The sequence below is a fragment of the Fringilla coelebs genome (genome assembly GCF_963513975.1).
Source record: "Fringilla coelebs genome assembly, chromosome: 3".
NCBI classification, from domain to species: Eukaryota; Metazoa; Chordata; class Aves; order Passeriformes; family Fringillidae; genus Fringilla; species Fringilla coelebs.
Window position 1 is genome coordinate 60374240 of NC_140030.1, and position 23525 is coordinate 60397764.

At 40.5% G+C, this 23525-nt stretch overlaps 1 protein-coding gene across 1 annotated transcript in view; it reads left to right on the forward strand.

Moving 5' to 3' along the window:
- The window catches only part of SCAF8 (SR-related CTD associated factor 8), an 88237-nt gene extending 72081 nt beyond the window's left edge, over positions 1 to 16156 (forward strand). Inside the window, exon 21 of the mRNA XM_084203535.1 lies at positions 15174 to 16156. The gene's annotated coding sequence lies outside the window, so the exon portion shown is untranslated. The remainder of the gene's footprint in view (positions 1 to 15173) is intronic.
- The last annotated feature ends 7369 nt before the right edge of the window (positions 16157 to 23525 follow it).

Genomic DNA, 23525 nt, shown 5'->3' on the forward strand with positions numbered 1-23525 from the left:
TCCAACATAGACAGTACATTATCCAGTCTTAACATGTGATTGAGCATAAGAACAGACCTTTCCCTGTGTTTGCCTTGCTCTCCATTTTATTATTGAAATGGAGAGTAGTTTGTTTTTATAGATAGTTTTGTTAAAGGTTAAGAGAAGAGAAGTGGGAATGTTTCGCTCTGCACTCTTTGCTCACTGTAGTTTGGAAGATGGATTTGCTCCATTAGAAAAAGCATCTTCAAGAAGAGGCAGGGCACCTTATGCCAGGGTTGCTATAATGAGGCACAGGGTGTTTGACAGTAGTACAGGGAAAACCCCATGGAGGGGCCTGGCAACAGTGTGCAAGACTCAGCACACCCAAACTGCTCCTGCTGGCCATGCAGCTTCTTCCTCTGTGAGTCAAGGAGCCCCACTTGCCAATTTACAAGAGAATTCTGTTTTTGAAAATTCCAGTTAATATAAATTAAATTCTATGCTTCTCAAAAAAAAAAAATTAATAATAGTAAGAGACGTGTTGTGAGTCCAGTAGTGTACAGGTGAAGCCACTTTAGGGTCTGCATGCTCAGGCTTGCCCTTCTGTGAGGGACAGGACCTTTTACAACCTTTCTCCCTAATCTCTACTCCTCAACTCTTCTAAAAGCAGCACAACTGGCAGGCCTCACTCCAGATGTTCCTACAATGGAGCCTGTCTTTCCCTCTCACTGTTATCCTGGGGTTTCAGATCCTATTTTCTCAACCAGCTGGGAACAGCAGTCCTGTTGGTGGCTGGGATGGTTGGCCCCTGCAATGCAGTGGCCTTGCACAGCTTGTCCTCCCTGGCAGAGATTTGGCACTGGTGGCTGCCAGCTGCCCCCATGGTGGGAATCTCTATGGTGCACCTTTTCCCCTGCATGCCATTTGCCTTGTCTAGGTACAGCCTTGGTGACCAGGCAGGCAGCCTCAGCCCTGCCTATTGCTTTTAGAGCTTGTTCAGCACATTCTAACTCATTCACTAACTCATTCCACCAGTGGCCCCACAGCAGTGTATACCTGAATCCTCTGGATAAACCACTCCTGTGATAATACTCCTGTAAACCTCTGGAAAGGGCTATGGAAAGCCAGAATGGGGTAAAGGTATGACTGAGCATGAGCACGTTAAACAAGTAGAAGAGCATCCAGTAGTGACTGAGTGGGTGCTCTCTGCTGCTTCCAGCCAATTGAATTAACCAGCTAAATGGATTTGAGAGATTTATCCCTTGTCCTGCAGGCTCCATCCTTCCTAGCAAACATCTTGAGACAAATGGCAGTCATTTGCATCATAGTATTCAGTCTCTGTGATGGAAAGCTCTGATCTGTGCCTGGTTTCTGTGGCTGAGCATGAGGCTGGACAGGTTCTTACAGGGGATTACTTGAGCTGTCTGCCTGCTTTCAGGGAGAACCAAGCACACTTCTCATCTCCACATGGGTTTGTCTCAGCCACTGCCAGCACTTCTTGTGACACCAGTACATGCAATACCTGTAGATAACCTGCTGCCAGGCTGACTGGCCTCGTATTAGAAAGCTTTTCTCCACAACTGCATACTAAGTCTTGTCTTCTGCATGATGAACATGGAGAACAATTAGTTGTCATCCTCCCCTATTAACAAACCTTTACATATTTTAAACATGTTGTCATGTCTTCCCTTAGTCTTCACTCTTTCTAGACTAGACAATCTATTTCATTCAACCTTCCATTCTTCTACACATGTTATCAATTTTTTTGTGGCTTTTACCTGGATTCCCTCCAACTGTCTCTTTCCTTCAACAGCTCAGTAGGCAGAGTTGGATATAGTAATGCAATCAAGGCCTCGCCTCTGGTAGTAGGGGAAAAATAATTGTTTGATTTGCTTACAGTATTACTCTGACTATATATCAGGCTCCTTTTTTCTGCAAGTGGATAGCATCCTGACTTAGGGTTTGCTTATAGACCACTATAATTCCCTTCAGATCTTTCTATGGAATTTGCCCTTCTCATTGTGGATCTAATGCATTAATTTCAGAACATTTATCCAAATTACTGCAGTTATGGTGAGTTCTAGTCCAATCTTGTAAACTGCTTGCAACCTCACTCAGTTTAATATATTGTGTCAGATGTTACAAATCTCCTTTCCACCAAAGTGTGAGGTTGTCAAATATAAAAGGCATCAGATTTACAACTAGCTTGTTTTGAGAAACCTCATGGAAGACCTTTGTATGATTGCTAACAAGCAGAAGTTATGTAATAGGATGGAGTCAGACTTTCCTCTGCCTGTTACTGTCACAGCGTATGATGACCTGAGGTCACTGGCATTTCAGCCACCAAAGGCAATGTCCAGGTGCTAAATTGATCTCTGCTGAACTGCAGGTGATGGCAGCAGTATTCTCACTGGCAAAGTTTATTTTGAACTAGCAAGATTATTCAATGCTGCATTTCCTTTTCTAACACTATTGCAGGATTTTTCTTGCATTCCTCTTTCTTTCTTTTCCCTGCATGTTTTCATGGTGAATTCTTTGCAGTTCTCCCAGCATGTGTACTTACTGATACCTCTTAAATTACTCCTATGGGGCTTTAAGGTAATTAATTATCTACTGGTATAGCACACTGCTCATTTACTGTGCACTGGGTTAATTTGCTGCTGTGCTTTAGAATTGCCCTTCTGTAAACTAGTCCCCTCTTTTGAACTCTTTCCCCCTCTAGATTGCCTTTGCCTGGGGGTGTCCTTGATTAGTCTCTCAAGCTGGCTGTGGCTGCATTCCCTGTGCTTCTCTAGCACTGGTCTTCTCTTTCCTTCCTAGGAATGATGAAATCTCTCATTTTATAATCACTTTGGTTTGATTTCCTTTTCATCACTAAATTCTAAAAAGTTCTACAAAACTAGCGTTAAAACTAGAACACCCTCCCATGTCTTTTATGGCCTGCCAAATCACTTCTTCAGCAAATACTTGAGTATGTTTTTCTTCAGGAGAAATAAGAGGTGTTTAATACCAAACTTTCTCCATATTCTAATTTTGAAAGTCTTCTGAGTTTTTGTATACTTCCATGGAGGAGTTCTTTCATCCGAGAAGCCAACAGAAGACTGTTTCAAAGGTTGTCTTCACTTCTTGACATAACCAGGGGCATACTCTTATGACCTACAATCAAATCCTTTCTACAAACAGTTGTAGCTGAAAAACACAGCCTGATCTCAGAAGCCAAATACTGTTTTAAAACATATTCTGCAGCTTTTTTAAATATTTCTGGAAAGTACTTCCTGAAGAAACTACAGGGGATTCTGTGCCTCATCAATATAATGGCAACCACAAAGTGATGAGATAGAACCAGCTGTTGTGTCGTGTATACATATATGTACATATGTATATATATATATCTCACACTACCCTGGGGACAGGTTGTCAACATGCAGCATAATACATATAATCTCTCCTGAGCAGTGACCAAAGCAGAGCTAGACTGGCAGGATCTTCTACAACCTATATAAATATTTTAAAAAGAGGTGAACAAGATCCATCTTATATTGGTACATCACACAGTGAGAGGATTGGTGTCAGAGTGAAGACTTTATGGTTATTCTGTCTCTTACAGGGTAGATTAAAATCCTGCATCTGCAGCCCTTTTTTCCTTTAGGGAAGGATCTCTGTGGTTCAGCTATTTGAGTATGTTTCTTATTTTCTTTGTTTAAAAAATATTCTGTAATAGTTATTTCAGACCTCTGCAAATGGATGACAAATAGCCACATTTTAGTTAAACCAGAATGTTCTTTAAAACCATTTCTTACCCTGCTTTCAGTGCTATTTTAGTAGCTCTGTGGGTAACAACAGCATATTTCTTTCTTTGGAAGTTCCAAATATTAGAAATACTTTAGGGGACTGATTTTGGTTCAGTTTGTATTCGTACAGATAGGTTATATATCATGGGTGTTATATAATGCCTGTAATTTAAGAGCCCACAATGAAAACAAAACATTTATTATATTCAGAGACATTTCCAGGGAGTGAATAACTATGATTAAGTGAATAGGCCATTAGCTACCACTATTACAGCTCAAATGCAGCTGAAATAGCATTTATTTAGTGGTAAAAAATATTTGGCAGTGCTGCACTTGCAAAAAAATCCCTAAAACTTTACATTTGGAAAGTCCTCTACATTCCAAATAATCTCCAAAGAAATGGTATTTAAAGGCACCAGACTCAATTTTCCTAGGCTGTAACTGTACAAGAAATATACTAAGTATATAATTTAGGGAATGTTGCATTTTAACAATCTCATACCAACATATGTAAGAATTCAATAATCAAAGTAGCTGTGGGCATGAAGTTTTCTGTTAATTGATTAAGCCTTCTCACACAATTATCTCCATTTTATTGTACACATTTACTTCTGGTCAGATGCATTTGTTCTCTGCAGTACTACCTTTTCACAAGTATTTGGATCACTGAGGAAATATGTTCTGCAATTAAAGAAAAAAATACATACCTCTTCATTTTAGCAATATTACTAATGAAATAATGATAGCAAGACTTTTCTGTTAGTGATATGAGCTAAAGAGCCCAACCTAACAGATACTAAGTTACTTACAGTATTTTACTTACTTTTTTTTTAATGCTGTCTTGGTATTGAAATAGATTGTTCTTTTTGTATATCTTAAAAGCCTTGTATTGCAAGGGCTACTGAAAGCTTTGCTTACAGTAAGAGAGTTTTCCTTTGTGATGAATTTGTGTTCAAAACAAGAAACAGAGTATTTCTTCAAGGTAGCATTAAGGATCTTTAATATTAAATTTAATATTCTTGGCAGTTGAATCTGATCAGAAACCAAAGATCCTCTGAAGTTTTTCTGTCTTCTCTGCCTCAAACAACTTTATTATTTCATTATTTCTATAATGTCAGATCTCTTCAGAAATGCTGGTGGTAGTTACAGTAACAAGATATTATGGTAATTTGGAGAATATTTCTGGTTTAAATCCTTTAGTGAACAAGAATTATATGAATTTGGCTGTGTTGCTCTCTGGAGATCCTTGGAATCCAGAACAGGCTACATTACCCAACTGACTGATTCTGATGGATAACTTTCTGTGGATTGAGTGGTCCGTGGTGGAGGGGCAGACTCTAGCTCTAGTGATTGTCTTTTTTTAGAAAAAAATACTGTCTCTTCACAACTGAAGTTGACTTTTTTTCCCTATTTCTTGGAAAAAAATAGTGTCTTTTGACAATCGTACGCTTGAAAAAGCTAAACATTTTGAAGGGTCTAATATCGAACTTCACAAGATTTTGGAAGTGGACATTTGCAAAAGAGATCATTTTAAAAGCAGAGGTATCAAGAGAATGCAAGTACCAGTCTTTAAAAACAGATCAGTCTTTGTCAGAGATAATGGAGAATTACGGTGATGGATATGTTTCTTGATATGGAGAGTTCAGAAACAAAAGATGGGATCAGGTAAAATCATAAGTTCTTGCTGATTGTGGTAATTGTTTATACAGAGCTATTCTCATAGTTTTTTGCTAAGAGGCGCATTACAATTTTTTTTTGAGACAGATTTAAGCACACCAAAAAGTCTAAAATGTAATATGAGAGAAAGTTAAAAAAAAGCAAAGAGTTCATCCAGTTAACCCGCCAGCATGGACTTAATAGTAATAAGTCATTGGGAGACCATTGCAGTCTGTAGTCTTCAACAGGTGAAGAGCCTTGGCAGTGCTCTGGAGCTCTGTCCCATAATGATTATCTGAGGTATTTTTAATGTGTTGTGGCATTTGGTTGGAATAACTGAAATGAATGAGCAGTAACTCAATGTAGGTTGAGCCAATGTTTTTAGAATTTGCAGAGAGGCAGCTGACTAGAAAATGGAGTTAATCATCTGAAACAAAATGACCCACAGGAAGATTATCCTCTGCTTATTTAATGCTGGACTGATCTACCATCAACACAGAGACATTTATAGAATAACAAGACTATGGAAGTAAGAGGCATTCTGCTTACATAATCTATAAATTTTAATTAAGTTGCCAAAATATTTTTAGTTCCAGGCCCAACAAGACAGAATCAGACTCGAATTACTGACTTTGTGATCAATAGCAGTTGTGGAACCACAAGTAATGGCAAATCATTACTTGGACCTAAAATAAGATTATTTAAGTCATTAATTTAAGCTAAATATGAATAATTTGCATTTAAATGTAGACTGATATTTTCAAGCCATTTTTAGGATCCTTAAGAGAAGCTCCATGTTGAAAGATTCGCCTTTACTGGCTATTCATGCATTTCTAATTCACCAGGGACATAATTCCTGTACTGCAGCAATTGGAAACAGTACTTCCACTGCAAAGTGAGAACTGTGAAGGGCAGGTGGGGAAGCAGGTCACCAGTACATGGCTGACACCGGGCAGAAGATGCAATTGTTAGACAGCAGAGTGCACAGAGGAAACGCATTCATTCTGCAGATTGACAAAACAGATGGGTGGGTACCTTTCATCCAAAGGGGATGCTGCAAGATTTGGATAAAATTTAGTAGTACAAGTATGAAGTTGGGTGTTCAATGAAGTAAAGTTTCTACAATTACTTTTTGGAGATGGAGACAGCAAAACTAGTGAGAATAAAAAGGTTATGTTTATTAGTTATGAGATATTTCTGAGCCATTGGTGCAGTTGCGTTTAAAAAAAAAAAGTGAAATGCTATCTTAGGACATATCAAGCAAGGTAACTCCAGCAGAGAAAGTGAAGTTATCTTAAAATAACTCAGGTTGCAAAAAGGCCTTTAAGTTCATCAAGTCCAACCATTAACCCAGCTCTGCCAAGTCTACTACTAAACCACGTCCCTAAGGACCAGTTCTTCATGTCTTTTTAAATATCTCCAGGGATGAGGACTCAACCACTTCACTGGGAAGCTTGTTCCAGTGCTTGACAACCCTTTTCATAAAGAAAATTTTCCTAAGATCTAATCTAAACCTTCCCTGGCACAACTTGAGGCCATTTCCTTTTGTCCTGTCGCTTGTTACTTGGGAGCAGAGACTCATTTGACCTGGCTACAACCTCCTTCCAGGAAGTTGAGAAGAGTGATGAGGTCCCCTCTGGGCCTCCTTTTCTCCAGGCTAAACAACCCCAGCTCCCTTAGCCACTCCTCACAGAACTTGTGCTCCAGACCCTTCACCAGCTGGACATGCTCCAGCACCTCAGTGTACTTCTTATATTGAGGGACCTGAAACCAAACGCAGGACTAGAGGTGCAGCCTCACCAGTGCCAAGAACAGAGGGACAATCCCTGCCTGATCCTTCTGGCCACACTATTGCTCATCCAGGCCAGGATGCCATTGGCCTTCTTGGCCACCAGCTGGCTCATGTTCATTTTCTGTTGACCAGCACACCCAGGTCCTTTTCTGACGGGCCACTTTCCAGCTTCTGTTCCCCAGCCTGTAGCCCTGCATGGTTCTGTTGTGACGCAAATGGAAGACCTGGCACTTGGCTTTGTTGAACTTCATACCACTGGCCTCAGCCCACTGGTCCAGCCTGTGAGACCATCCCTCTGTAGAGCCTTCCTGCCTTCCAGCAGATCAACATTCGCACCAAACCTGGTGTCATTACAAACTGACTGAGGATGTGCTTGATACCCTCCCCCAGAACATCAATAAAGATATTTAACAGAACTGGCTCCAACACTTAGTCCTGGGGAATCCCACTTGTGACTGGCCACCAGCTGGATGAACTCCATTCACCATCACTCTGGGCCCAGCCATCCAACCAGTTTTTAGCCCAGTGAATGGTGCAGGAACTCCTGTCCAAGCCAGAAGCAGCCAGTTGCTCCAGGAGAGTGCTGTGGGAAATGATGTCAAAGTCCAGGTAGACAACAAGGACCTTTCCTCGTCCACTAAACAGGCCATCTTGCCATGGGAGGAGACAAAATTGGTCAAGCAAGACCTGCCTTTCACAAAGCCACAGTGTCTGAGTCTAATCCCCTGGTTGTCCTGTATATGCCATATGGCATGTACAGGCACTCAAGATGACCTGGTCCATGACCTGCCCTGGGACCAAGGTCAGGCTGACAAACCTCTAGGTCCCTGGATTCTCCTTTTGATCCTTCTCAAAGTTGGACATCACATTTGCCAACTTCCAGCCATCTGGGACCTCACTGGTAAACCAGGACTAGTGATAAATGATGGGAAGTGGCTTGCTGAGCACTTCTGCCAGCGCTTTCAGTATCCTTGAATGGATCCCATCCAGCCCAAAGACTTGTGTCTGTCTAAGGGGTGTAACAATTTCCCCTTGGATTAAGAGGCTTCATTCTGCTCCCTATCCCTGTCTTGCAGCTCAGGAGTCTGGGTACCCTGAGAACCACTGGTCTTTCTATTAAAGACTGAGGCAAAGACATTAAGTACCTCAGCCTTTCCCTCTTACTTCGTGGCTCTATTTCACCCCACATCCAGAAAAAGATGGAGTTTCTCCTTAAGAAGCATTTTTGTTGTCTTTTATAGCTGTAGCCAGGTTAAGTTCTACTTGGGTTTGGGCCCTTCTAATTTTCTGTCCACATAACCTCACAAGATCCCTGTAGTGATCTGGACTTCTGTGCCCCTTCTAAGGATTATAGACTTTTCATTTTCTCCTGAATGCCAGCTGAAGCTCTCTGTTCAGCCAAGCCTGTCTTGTTTCCTTACAGCTTATCCTTTGAGATGTGGGGATGGCCTGCTCCTGCACCTTTAAGATGGTTTTGGTTTTTTTTTTTTTAAGAATGTTCAGCCTTCCTGGATGCCTCTGCCCTTCACAATTGCCTTCCAAGAGACTCTGTCAACGAGTCTCCTAAACAGAACTTTGTAGTATAAAATCTCATCACTCATCTTCCAGCAAGATTAAATCAAAAAGTGGAAGACACTGAGAAGCAAGCTAGGGAAAGAACAGGAAAGCCAAGAGGCAAGAGGATGTTAACAGATGTTGACTTAACCCTATAAAAGGAAATTTGGGAAAAAGATTACAGTCTCTCTAACCACTTCCAAGAAGAGCACACCCAAAAAAAGAGAAAATATCTTTATTGTAAACACAAACCTCACAATTATAAATTGATCATAAAAATGCAGGCTTCAAATCAGGAAAAAAATATTCTAGTCATCAGAGCAATGAACTTCAGGAACAGTAAGTAAAAAGATGTTAAAAAAAATTAGGATAGAGCTTGGCCAGTTAATGCAGTTAATAGAAATGAATGGGAGAGGCCTGCATGCTGAAACCTTTTGAAGTAGTACCCCTACTTTGTACCCCTCCTATTCCACATGGTAAAGGGCTTTGGAGACTGTTTTTGCATACTCCAGAGTTTGCTGTCAGGAACCAGAAGCTCATAGCTATTCAGTTAAAATTAAAGTTAAAAATATGAGGCTTCAGTTGTGAGAGAGAAGAAAAATCTTGGGGCTTTGGTTTGTCTCAGGATTGCCACAGGCCATCAGTGTGTTACACCCTGACAGACACCCAGAGAGGTGTAAGATCTTCCATTCCATTTCAGGGTAGAGTTACTGATTTGGCTTCAGTGGGCTTCAGCTCACTTCCTCTACGCTGCTGGAAGCCCAGCCAGGAGTCACTGCTTTGAGAACAGTACAGGGAATTGCTTTGTCCTGCTGGCATACAATTTATTAGCCAATTCCAGCTGATACTCAGTGATTGTGCAATGGCTTTTTATTTGCCCATTTATAGGAACGCACCAGCCCCACAACCAGGAGGCAGCGACATCCAACCCACCCAGCGACATCTTGGGTGAGAGAGGCGCTGGTGCCGAGCACTTCCCTCCCAGTGGCTCACACTGGGGCAAAACAGCACTTAGGGACACTGCTGTTCTCTGGGACCCACCCTGACAGCAAGCAGCTCCCTGAATCAGTCACAGGCACCTGCAGGCTGACCCAGCTCCTGCAAACTGAAGAGATCCCGGTTATTTTGAGGCTTCTCCTGCAGGACTGATGCAGCCTGGCTGCAGTCACACTGTCGGCTCCCAGTTCTCCCACGGAAGCTGTTGTGGCTGTTGTGGGGATGCTCTCTCCACGCCTGCCAGCTCTGGCACCAACCCACCCCGAGCTTGTCCTCACAGCTTCACAGCTTCAGCACATACCAAAAGGGTTTGCTTGAAGTGCCCCTGCTGTGTTTATGGACGTGCCTTTGCCTTGAAGCAAACCAGAAGCATTCCTGCAGTCGAGCTCAGCTGTGGGGAGATTAAGGCTGTTCTTCATTAACACCTTGAAGTGTTGTTTGCAGTTTCCAGCTCACACCATCTGCCATTCCGTAGCTGCACCCATGAACACCGTTTGGCTTGAATGTAGAAGTGCTCTAGCAAGTATGTCAAGAGTTGGCTCATGATCAAGTTTCAGTCATGTAAGTGTGTAGGCATACCCCCAAACAAACTTAAATCTTTCTCTCCATCGTGGCAAGGCAGAGCAGGATAACTGCGTCAGCCAGCAAAGCTGGAGGACAGTATATTTGGATGTTTCTTGTCATGCAAATGCCAAATATTCAAAAATTGTGCCCTCCAAGGTTATGAGATTGGCTTTAAAATAGTGTAATCTTAAAATAAAGGCTCTAGAGATCCCTTTCATCTTCTGCTTTTTTCAGATTCTTTTGAGACTATCAGCACCTAAAAATCACATTTTTTCACCTTTTCATCTATGAGCATAGAAAAATGAACTAAAATATGAAAACTCCTATTCATGCAGGAACAACTCTCTTCAGAAGAATAAGCTTTACAGAAAAACATCACATCATGGAGCTCACTCTCTGGAGCTGATAACACTGGATTTCATAAAGCCAGGGACTGAATTGGCCAAAGTTTGCACAGCTGTAAGAATTATATAGTTCAGATTACAGAAGATACATATGGAGTGAAAAACACCAGATACAGATTACCTGAAAGGAAGGGAAGAAAGTAAAAAGGCCAGAAGGAGCTACAGTTGTTGTCTTGTGCAGTGCAGTACAAGCATCCTCAGTCACACACCAGGGAAACTGCTTCAAGGCTGTGAAATTCTTCCTTCAGCCCAGAACTCACCCACTCCCATAAAAAGTTACTTGATGCCAGCCTGGATTTTGGAGGACTGGCAACTGGATTATCACTTGGTACCCTAATCAGGTTTTACCTACAGAATGCAGTGTGCCACTAGACTGTTTGTTTCTAACTGATATCACATACACCACCATATACAGTGTAGAAAATCTTTGAAAGTCCTTCAGATTTTTGAATTGTGTTAGGTAGGATTTTTTTCCAATGGTTTTAAATTGTTTTAAATGATACACTGCTTGTGTTTAAAGTATACACTACTTTTTAAAGCAGGTTCATGTGGTTATTAAACTAGCAAATTCTTGTTAGTTTAAAAATACACTTCTAAATAAATTCTCTGGAGTTTTAGAGACTTTGTTAACCATTGTAATTAAGTATAGTTTAAATATAACACGTTGTATCTTCACTTTAGTCTTTTATCTCCAATAACTTGATGATATCAAGACTCAAAGGTATATTCTAACACTTAATATTTGCCCTTTAATTTGTTCAAAAATTTAATTGTAAGAATCTTTTTGTATACAGATACAGAATAACAGCAGTTCAAATATTGAGCATTACTGCAATTTCTTCCCCTAATACTCCTTAGTCTGAGTCACAGAAAACACTCTGACAATTTTGAAGTTTCATACTGCCTCATCATAAATGATAGCCCAATATATACAAAACATCATGTGACATTCCAAATGTTATTATTATCTTGATAGAGGCTTCTCTAACATCAGGGACAAGGGCTTCATAATTTAATTCAAGTATTGCAATGATCAGCATTCCCATAGTGTAAAGCTTAAGACATCTGACCTCAAGGAACAAACAGATTGAGGTATGTCATTATCAGCAATCTAGTCTTTAACCCCAAACTTTCACTGAAATTTAAAGTCAGTTAAATTATGTAAGTTCTATGCTGCTTGCTAAAATGATGAAATTTTGCACTTTCTATTAATCTCTGTTTGATAACTGCAGTCTTAATTACACTGAGTGTTACTACTTTTCCCCCTGTCAGCCAACACAGGAACATTGCACTATTTAAAAACGGACTCCTGTTTTTCCTTTTGAGAAGAAGGCGTGGGACTCATCTCCCTTTACTCTTGCAGTACATCTACACTGCAAAGCTGACTGCTCTGTCTCTGTAGCGCAGAGTGAGCGCTGTGCAGTGCGAGTCACACACCCACACACCTCTCATGGCTGCTCCCGCCGCTTGTGTTGGGCACTCGGGCAAGCAGGGCACAAATTCTCCTGCCATAACTGACTGGCTCCAGGTAACTCTGGTTGGATGCTTTTGCTTGCCATGGATTACAAAGAGAAAAACAACAATCTTTTAAGACAGGAGTCACCATGACACATCTCTCCATGCCAACAAGCTATCAGCTCTTCTTGTCCTGAGCAAGCTTCTGCCTGGACTTTGAGTAATCCTTCTGACTGAACAGTTTGTCTCTCTTTCCCTGTCACTGTTAGAAAAGTCTTGACTCTCAAAGATCCTAGCCCTTTTGACAAAAAGACAAAAGTAATTCTGGTATCTGTATGTCTAAAATTCCTGATAAAATCCCCTAAATCTCTGTAATTTATAACCCCTGGAGCTATTCTCAGTAAGGAGCAGACATCTGCTTTGTCTCATATTCAGGAGTTTTGACTTCCGGTAAAAAGCAGTCTTTTTGTGGGGTTTCCTCTCTGCCTTGGCAGTCAGACAGCAGGCTGTACATCATGAGCAGTCAGGTTGTCTCACCTGTCCTTTATCCTATTTCCTTATTTTCCACTGCAGGAAGGTGGAAGTATTTGTGTGTACTCTTTATGCTGCTGTCTCTGTCACCACATATTTTTCAGAGGAAGTGAGGCTTACTTTTCTTTCACTGGAAATCCAGTGGGATATATCTCTAAATATAAAATCAAATTTTGTGTTAATTGAAGGTGGGCTTTGTGTGGTATTTCAGCTTCTGCTGGCCTCCAGTTCCTCCAGTCCGGAAGGAGCTGGAGACTGTTTCCACCCTGGGAGAGCAAGTTATTTATTTCACATTTCTGAGTAGCACAGATGGCACAAACAAAATATATCATAGAGTGAAAAGTAGAAGAGGTCTGCTAATAGTCCAAATTAGGTTAAGAAAAGTGATCTGTGCCTCCTGTATTTGTGGAATTGTCTTGTATCTTCATAAAGATTAATATAAATGATAACGTTTTCTTTGCAAAGCTCAATATGACTGCTCCTGTTGGTCTCAGCAGTCTTTTTCAGTATATATCTGATCAAGATATCTTTTGCAAGATAAACAGTAAACAGTAATTTTGTGGTCTAGAATTTTGTGAAGTTGTGCAACTGATTTGTTTCTAAACTGTAGTGTTTTTTATTTTCTCAGTGGAATTTTCATTGAACAAAATACAATTTTAAAAGGTTGTGAAACAATTCCATTAGTCTAAATAGAACAATATTTCAATAAAGCACATACTTCATAAAAGTAGCCATAGAGCTGTGAAATCAATTGTTAGGAAGACTGTGTTATCACTTGAAACCTTCTTTCCACAATGGTTCTATTTTTCTATTTTCAAAGTCTATATCATTCTTCTTAAAATATGTTTGCTAGATTAGCAGCTTTATTTAAACAAGACTGTATGGTAAAATATTTCAGTTATTATTATTCTTCTGTGCTAGGGAAACTGGGCTAGAATAAATTATCATTACGTGAGTACATAAATTTTTTGGAAACTGTATACAAAGAATAGTTCTCAATGATACTCCATTTAGTAGAGTTTTTCAAGTGTTTTCTCCTTGTTCCCGTAATATTCAGTATTTTCACTGATGGCTTGGATGAAAGGTTAGAATGTGCACTTTATAAATTCATAGAGCAAAACAAGCATTTTGGAAGTAAGGCTGTGGAAAATGACAAAGTAAAGATAAAATATGCTGATGGTTAAAAATAGGTTAGACAAACATCAGCAGGTATTCCATTCGTCAGGGGTGAGCAGAGATCTCTCACATCACCTGCTACCTCAATTCCTTTAGTGATTTCTATTTATGTGATAATTATAAGAATAATAATTATGCATAAAATAAGTATTTTGTGTAGCTCCAGAAAATTGCAGGGTATGTAACCAAAAACTTAGCACTGGTTCTGGAATTCATTACATGGCTTTTGTACTTTAGATTGAAGCAATTATACTTCTTATCATTCTGCCCATGTCAGTACTGATTGAAAATTACTAGGGTCTGATGGCTTTGTGAATGGCCTTTGTGAACATAACTATGTGAACATAGTCAAATGTCTGTGGTAGGATACAATGCATTCATATTTGTAAGAAATTTTGGCCTTCAGCCTACTCAGGGTCCATTGAAAAAGATGGACACCTTCTTGAGGTTACTGAGGGAGTGGGACAATCACCTTCCAGAGGCACCTCTGCCTCTCCTTCTACATTTTCTGCAACAAATGTATATTGGAGGCATATTCTTAGTTTTTCCTATCTTAGTCTGTGATACTAAAAGTTTGATTTTCTTTGGACTTCACTGAAAACTATCTGAAAAAATTGTAATTGTCAGAAAATCAGAATAGATAATGCAGAGGTCTGTTTTGACCCTTGGTTCTGTGAAGCCCATTCAGTGAGTCATTTATGAAGCTTTTATAGTTGTTACCAATAACGTAGAGGTCTGTTTTGACCCTTGGTTCTGTGAAGCCCATTCAGTGAATCATTTGTGAAGCTTTTATAGTTGTTACCAATACATAATGGACATGACTAATATGTGTAAGAAATAGTTCTACAACAAACTCTATAAGCCACTTATTAGCCTGTTGGATTCTTGCTCATTGTTTGCTAATCCTTTACTCTGTACCTCGTGTACAGTGTGTGAAAGAGACAATACAGGACTTTAATCCAGAAAATCTGCTATACAAAAATAATTTTTACAAGGATAATATTATACTGACATTTTAAAAGTACTAAGCTACTGGACATTTATTTTTTACATAATGGTATGTTTAATCCTGGATAATGTTTAAGGAACCATATAGTAGTATAAGGCCTTTCTCCCTCATAGGCATTGTGTGGCTAACAGAGACTGTAAACTTCATCCCAAATCATTTCCTAATGAAGCATTTACTATTGCATGGCTGAAAGAAATAACGAGTCTCATTTGTAGGACTTTTTAAAAATTGGAATTAAACTCCAGCAACCAGTGATGACTAGTTATTGTTCCTTTTGTCAACAGGCAAGATGAAGGAAGTTCTGGCAGCTTACTATGTCCCGGGCTCTGCAGAGCTAAGTGAGAAGTGCGCCCAGTTCTAGCACGCATCACATCCCATCGACCTTGGGTCTGGAGTGCCAGAAGGATCCCAGCGCTGCGCTCTGAGACGGCTCTGAGCACCTCAGTACCCCGTTCTTGACAGAACCCAGGGATGGCAATATTACACACCAGTATTACCTGTCTGGGGCAGGTTTAATTTTATAAATTAAAACAATAAACTCTATGAGTTTCTAGACCATATTTGTGCTGTAGAGGATGATCTGCTCAGATGAACAGTTTTGCATTCATCGAAGAGACAGGTTCTTCTGCTGGACCAGAAGATGACAGTGGATTGTATATTGTAACTAATATCATTTGTAGCATCTCCTAGTGCAAATAATTGAAGAACAGGTGGCAAGAAAATCCTGCGGGGAATAAGACATGCTTTGTTTTGAACTACAGATTTTTTAAAAAGTTTTGTTTTTTTTAAAGATAACCACTTTTAGATAACACTATGTGTGCAGTCTATGTGCAGCTCTTCACTGTGGCTATCTGTATTCCAGAGATGATGAATGCCTTGTAAGACACCTCAACCTTTTAAAATTTGTGATTAATCCTTAAATTATGAGATTATAATGAAAAACTAGAAGGGAAAACTTCTAGGGCTTTTATTTGACTGGATGTCTCCAATTACATCCCATTACTTCTCCTAAAAAGAGAGGGAAAAGGCAGGAAGTAGAAATTAAATACAAACCCCCCCATATTGCATTTCTTCTTTTGGCATATGCACCTATCTAAATGTGTGTTTGATCTAATATCCAATGAGAGAGAAACAGCTAAAAGTTAGCTGAGCCATCACACAAAAGGTCTGTGTTTTTGGGCAGTATTTGCTTATTTTGTCTCTTGAATAGCTATAGAAAAGAAGGAATATGTATATGCCCCAACATATGTGAAAAGGACATACTTGCCATTCCTTTATTTATTTTTGCTCTTTCAAAAATTAAAGTGTCAGTTATTTGGAATGCTGTAGTCTGTGGTCTCTTTACGTTTGTTTAGTGAGAGCCTTTCAGCAAAATCATTCCCATTACAGTGTAACTGCATGGTGACCACAGCTTTGGGCCTGTATAATAAAGATCTAAATTGAAATTTTTTTTTTCTCATCATTTTCTCTATTTTTATGTTGTATCTGCAAGTCTTTAATTGGAGTCCTGCTCATTGCTGTGCCTAGAAGATTTGGCAATATTTTTAGGAAGGAATGTATTTGTGTGGTTGAACCTTGTTCTCCTTTGTATTATTATTTACAACAGATTAGAGGGCAGATACAAAAAGTTAACAAATCAAAAGAGATGCTTAAATTCAATTTGCACATGGTCCCCCAGGATAATAATGAGATCAGGCTCTAAGCATCCTTGATTTAAGACCATGCTCAAGTATTTGGCATCTGGTCTCTATTAATTAGTAATCCTGTAAAGGTATTGGAGGAAAAAGCTGCAGAAAAGTTGAGTCTAAGCTGGCTTTGATTTGCTGTGTGTATTATATTGTGCTGAACACACAGCTGTTCTGTACAGCACAGTTCAAAAGCCAATCAGATTCTTTTTACTTCCTCCTTCCTATTTTCTTCTCCAAAGACAAAATTTTAAATTATAAAACTGTTCTTCATGTAGCAATGAAGTTTGTGTGAGCAAAAACTGTTCATGGCATTTCAAAAATGAATGTGGTCCTGACAAGGCAATCTTAGCCATGCTGCATTATAGCAGGGGTTTGCCCCACTATGGTTAGCTCATAGCAAATACCTGAACTCCTACCAACAGAACATCTCTGACCTTCAAAATCTTTTAGCTGGACATCACTATTATCCTGTATCTGAGATAGCTGCATATGGATGGTGGAGTGCTCACTGCAGTGGCATCCATACCAGTGCGTTTAAACAGAAATAGGGGCAGAGAGCAGCATCTCAGAGCTGCTGATCAATTTCAGCTCATCTAAGGCTGAGTTCCTGCTCACCTTCTGCCCTGCTCACACCTTGCCACGACCTCCCTCAAAGAGCTGCACACCTAAGAGGCTTCCTGGTGTGACTGAAAACATCCTTGTGTGAGAGTTTAGCTCATGTGCCAGCTCTGACACCAGGGAGAGGGTGGGAAGGAACACCTTTTAATCAGCAGTTTAGTTTTAGGTTGGCTTACACTGATAGAGGACCCATGTCCTCAGGTGCCCCTGTGAATTAACTGATCTTATTACCTAAACTTTCTGTTTCAGGACATTGCTTCCCTATGGGTAAAAGGTGTTCCTTGATTCAGTGACACCACAAGGAAAATAAAGTACTGGAAAATCCTTAGAAAATAATATTAATGGTGTTTTTAAAACTACTTGTGCAGTGGCAGTATTTGTGGTACCAGAAAAATACAGTGCCACAAAAGGAATATATTCTTGCCATTCAAATTACTTTGAATATCAAAATGTTTTCAGAAAAACAGAAGTGAAAGCTGTGGCCTGTAACAGTAAGAGGGCAGCACAAGCCTGCTCTGCTAGCAGACCCTGAGCTATTAATGAGGTTTATGCTCAGTATGTGGACAGCTGGACCCACCAAAACTGTACATGCTTGAGCTTGACCATGGCACCATTTGAATATGAATGACAAGAATGAATTGCCCCAAGAGCAGGGCCTTATTTTGGAGAAATGGCTTTTTGTCTGTGCCGGAGACTGCCGAAGTTTGACCATCCCGTTTAGTGAACTTTTCTGACGAGATGGTGACTGTTGCCCATCTGTTGAAGGAGCGATTGAAAAACAAAACACAACAAAACAGGCAAACCTCTTGGCACTCCAGTAAGGGCAAAGGTTGAAGCTTTTTGTTCTTTGGATGAATCCCCCTTTGAGATGCCTCTCCATGCTTTTCCTTGGCATCTGGACAAGCCCTTCTTTGTGAAGGGACATGAATATGCAGAGGCCTGCAGTGCACCCTCTCTTCAGTCTGCTTCAAAGGAAAGTTTCAAAAGTCATTATTTTCTGGCAACTTTAAACATCTGAATGGGGCTGTGCTATGTAAAGCAGTGCTGGCTTTACAAACAGTATTAGCTGATTTTGATGACTTGGAACAATTCAGTATTTGCTCAATTAGAATGGATACTAAATGTGGACTGTGTAGCTCACTTCTTCTCAAATGAAAACAGCAGCTTAGCAGACAAGAATGTTGGTTTTGCTGACTGAACGTAATGTGTGAATATGGACTTCACATTCAAATAAGATGAGCTTAAGTAATTTCCTTAGCAGAAAATAGTCCGTTCAAAGAATAAGAACATCTGTTCAGAGCCCAGACCTGAAATAAATTGTAGGTTTAGAGACAGGTCTTTTGTCCAGCATTGTTTGGGCACTAGACATGTAAGAAACAGTTGACTCTCCAGGTCACAGCTGGGGTTTCAGGGACATGTCTGCTACAGCTGAGCACACCAAATCTTACCTGTGGCTGCAGTTCTGTTCCTGCTGCCAGTCTGCACTGCTGTGATAGCACAGGCTTTTACAAACATCAGCTTGCTTTAGATTGCTTACAGTTACATTCCCTTGGGTTTGAACTATGTGTGTGTGTATATGCTACTGTTGATTCAGCCTGCACATAGACAGAAAACCAGAAGTAGTCATCAAATGATTATATTTGTTAGCTGTTACTCAAAAAAGCCCAAGTTTCTTAGAAACTATGATCATATTTCATAAGAAATAATGTTCCTTACTTTTTAAATTCTCTGTTGCAACCTTCATCTAGTAATCAAGGTTTAGCTTGGATATTAGGAGAAGGTTCTTTACTGTGAGGGAGGTGAGGCAGAGGAACAGGTTGCCCATTGAGGTTGGTGATGTCCCATTCCTGGAAGTGTTCAAGGCCAGGTTGGATGGAGGTCTGAGCAACCTGGTCCATTGAAAATTATCCTTGCCCATGCAGGGGATTGGAACTAGATGATTTTTAAGATCCCTTCTATCCCAGGCCATTCTATGATTCTGTGAAATCCTGTCAAATACTGACTAAGGGAGTCTCAAAGAAGTTTGCAGGCAGAGTATCATTTATTCTAACATGTAAGTAGATAAACCAAGTCACCAGAAAGCTAAGTAGCTTCATGGACATTTCACAAGGAGTTGCTTCACTGCAATCAACAATAAAAAAATAATGATCATGTAAGGAATCTTACTTAAGAAGTCATCACATGATTTTTGTCACTCCCTGCTGTGTTTGCCTTCACCCTAGGAAAGCTCCTCTGTCAACAGCATCACTTCACCTCAGCTGCTCTGAGAGTTCTGCACCCATGCCCTCTACATATTGCAAGAAATAATTAGGTTGCATTACTCTATATGATAACCTTAACTGCCCTCCAGGAATTGCTGTGAAGGGCCAGATTTTATCACTGTTTTCTTTATGTCAGAGCTGGAAGTTCCACTTTTCACCAAGGCTCCCTGTTGCCAGCACAGAACTTTAAAATATTTTGTACCTTTGTGCTACTACCACCAGAAATAAACAGAAAAATATTTGATCAACTTCAAAAGAAAAACCAGTCTGAAAAGAGCTTCCACCTTCCAACTCAGAAGGAAACAGGTCAAACTGTTCAGTGGAATGCTCCTGAATGTAGAAGCAGGAGGCAGTGGTTGCAGAGGGCTGTGGGATCTGTGCCCTGCCTGACCTGCCTGCAGGTTACATGCTGCCAGGGTTGCTGCGAGGCAGAAGGCACTGTCCTCCCATGGCCCCACAAGGCACATTTCATGGCAGATGAGCTTTGGCAGGAGAGGGGAAGCTTCTTCCAGCTCATCATTACTCCTGGGGACAGCAGAGCCATCACAGTGATAGCAGGTACTGAATGAGAACTGGGCTGAAGCTGTCTGCATTGGCAATATGCTGCATTTTCAAAGCAGTAGTTAATTATTGTACTGAGTTCCCAAGGCATGTGGTGGATTCACTGTCTGTGGGAATACTTTAATGGTCAAGCTTCTTGACCATTCAAAGGGTGGTGATGTCCTGGTGCAGGCAGAAGGGATGTGCTTGATGTGGAGCACTTGACCTGGAGCTCTCCGTTACCTAATCCCAGACTCCTTTCATAGCCACCACTCTTTTTTGACACCAATATTCACTTTGCCTTCAAACAAGAGAGTTTGTGCTCTGTCTCCATGGGGATCTGGCAGTGCAGGTCTCTAACCATCAGTGGGTGTCAGAAAAATAGCAATTTCAGTTGTATCTTGTAAAAGTCAGCCAAATAATGACATTTTCTTTAAAATCTCAACTGTGTAAGTTCAGGCTGAACAACAAAAAAACCTCCTTACTCTTTCTCAGGCACAAAGCTTCCTATTAAAACCATTTTTTTGAAAATTAGCAATTAGATATTCAAAATTGCTGAAACCTATTGCCCTCAGTAAAATTTTGGAAACTAGCCAAAACCAGGGGTGTGTTTGCTTGTTTGTTCACAAGAAGTTTTGTTTTGAAAAATGGCCAAAATTACATGTGATACCCAGATCAGATTCCTACCCCAGAAATCTTGCTTTTGCTGCAACACTGGAGTGTCGTGTACAATACAGATTTGGACACTTTCAGGAATTCTTTCCCCAGAGCTTTATGTATAGCAGATTTTGTCAGGTGAATTTCTTATCAAAAGCCTTCATGAGACCAAGGTTCTGCTCTTTGGTTTATTTTGGTTTTAGTTTTATTGATTGTCAACCAAAGAGCTGCAAAATAAACGTCAGAATGTAAAAGTGAGTCCAGGTAAGCTAAGGCAGAGAGCTGCATGCTTTCCAGCTGGGAGACCCTGTCTGATGTCACACAGCCCCTCCGACTCCCCAGCACATATTGTGTGTATTAAGCAACTCACAAGGGCTGTTCTGAAGTTTGTCTGTCAAAAGCCCTGCCCCAAATTGTGCTTGGTTCTCCATGGCTGATGTGAGGTGCAAATAGCTTGGCTTTCTGCAGCTTGGGTAAGAACTGAAGCACTAGCAGACCTGGAGAATAGGCTTTGTGAAGAAGTTGAGCCACAAGTTGGCAGAGATGGGACCAGTCATGTTTGTTTCCTGAAATCACTTCTTTCCTCAGCAGGGGAAGCAGGAATGGCCTCTAGTATAAGTAAAACCACCCCTGCAGAGTTTGAACAATAATTGTCATCTCTATCTGGAAGACACTCAAAGGAATCTTTTTTTGTTGTTTTTAGAGGGTATTCTTCTTTTTTGGAGTGCATGTTGTGTACATCAGCCAATTCTTTTTCCATGGGCATTCACACAGTGACACAGTAAGAGAAGGGCTTGTTAGCATAGCTTTGAAATTGTCATCTCTTCACTCACTAATGCAACTTAACTTCACATAGCTGATTTCAAGTGCTGTTACAATAAGAAAAGCATGACTTTTAGTTAGCTGTTAATGTGATGTCCAAAGAGAAGGGTATGCATTCCTATTCCAGCTCCACTTCTCGGGCTGTTTTACAGTCGGCTTCTACAGGGAATACCAGAGCAGTGATTCATCATTAAGGACAGTCCATCCCATCTCCAGGCCAGAACACTGGATTTCCCAAATGCCACAGTTTATAAAATACAGTCAGTGATGAGCTTCCATTTTCTGTGCTGTCAGTGTTCTGTGTGTGTTTTTAAGGATTTCCAACCCCGAGATGGTGATTATTTTTTTCTCGTTATCCATAGGCATAAATTCAGGAGCTCCAGAAGCACTAAACTAATATATTAGGTGATAAATCAAAGCAGTCTTGGAAAGCATCGTGTGCTGTGGCAGAGACAATCAATAGGAGAACTTGTACATAGCAAATTAGTTCTGTAATGAATTGCATTCCAGGCCCTGGGCCCTTCTTGTGTGCAATCACGGCATTATCTCTTCCTGTAATTGTACAGAGTATGTGCCTGCACTGATTTGTAGGATACACTTGTGCTAAGAATTGCACACTGAATTCCTGTAGTTGAATTGCCTCTTGAAGTTCATGGCAAAGCTTGCACAAACTGCAGTGGGACAATGATTCAGGATGATAAATACCTATCAGCGCCCAGCAGAGATACAAACTGCTATGCAGAAAAACATGGGTATTTGCCACACATGGAAAATCTCATCTCATCGTGATGGCATCCCTATGTAACTGAACTTGATGGGAGCCAGTGTAAACATAGAAATTCAAGGGACAAAATAATGTCCTGGATGGTGAAGATATCCATCTCCTGTGAGGGTGTACAGTTACATAGCAGGTTCTTTCCCTAGTTAAGTCAATAGGAATCAATTAGTCTTAAATATGCAATGCTATCAATATCTGAACCCAAGAGACACAAGAAGCAAACACGGAGATACAGAATGGCACTTTTCATTTTTTCTGCAATAATTGTATTTCTAATCTTTCTGTATCCCAAAAGGAAAATTCAGTTGTTACCTTAAATAAGTTTCCAGCAGCTCCTGGGGCACATCAGGCTTTGAGACCAAACAAAAGCTCTCCTGGCCCCAAGATTCCTGGTCGTTACTCAAGAACAGTGAAAAATAATAGAACTACAAGGAGGCCATTTGAAAGATGAAGCCTCTTCAGCAGTGGTAGCACTTCAGATGATGAATGCTGCCATTCCAGTTTGGAAAAGCGACTTCAAAGTCAACATGTTTACCTGGCTTGGTGCCCTGTAGGTCTTTCCTCCCATCCCTGCTGTGTTTCTGTGCACAGGAAAGGTAAAACCATGCTCTGAGTCACGGCAATGCTATGAAGTTGAAGTCATTGACCAGTTCTGCTTCATTAAAACTGTAATGAGTGTTGCTGGCCCTGGAATTGTTGGTCAGTGCTTTGTGGAAAAGCTGTGTAGGTTCTTTTGGGGCAATTGGCCCCGGCAGGGTCGGTGTGAGTATGTGGCCGCCTCTGATCTTTTGATGCCCACTCCTAGCAAAGCAGCTGCCACGTTCCAGGGTAAATCAAAGAGCAGCCTCTGAGGTCAGAGCTCCAGCAGCACAGAAAAGCATTCTGTGATGTAGACAGCTATTGACCTGCTGCAGTGGGGAAGTGTGGGCTTTATAACTTCCAAATGCAAATGAGAAGGGTCTTGTAATGAAGTTTAACTTTAGTCTTAGGCTATTCAGATTATAGCACCATATAAAAAATACAGATTCTTTGCTGTTCCCTTTACTATCGCATATTCCATTTAGCCTAACTCTTCATTCTTGTTCTTAAAAAGTCCAGGTTCTTAGGAAATATTTCATATTTATTTCAGAACATCTTTGTAAGTTCAGTACATGCTTTTAGAGTGTTCTTTCCAATGGCAGCTCTATGTTCTTATGGATGAGGACTGTCACTTAGGTGAGTTTAAAAGCAGTTCTCTGCTACGTTTGGCACTTTGCATCTACAGGGTCTTTC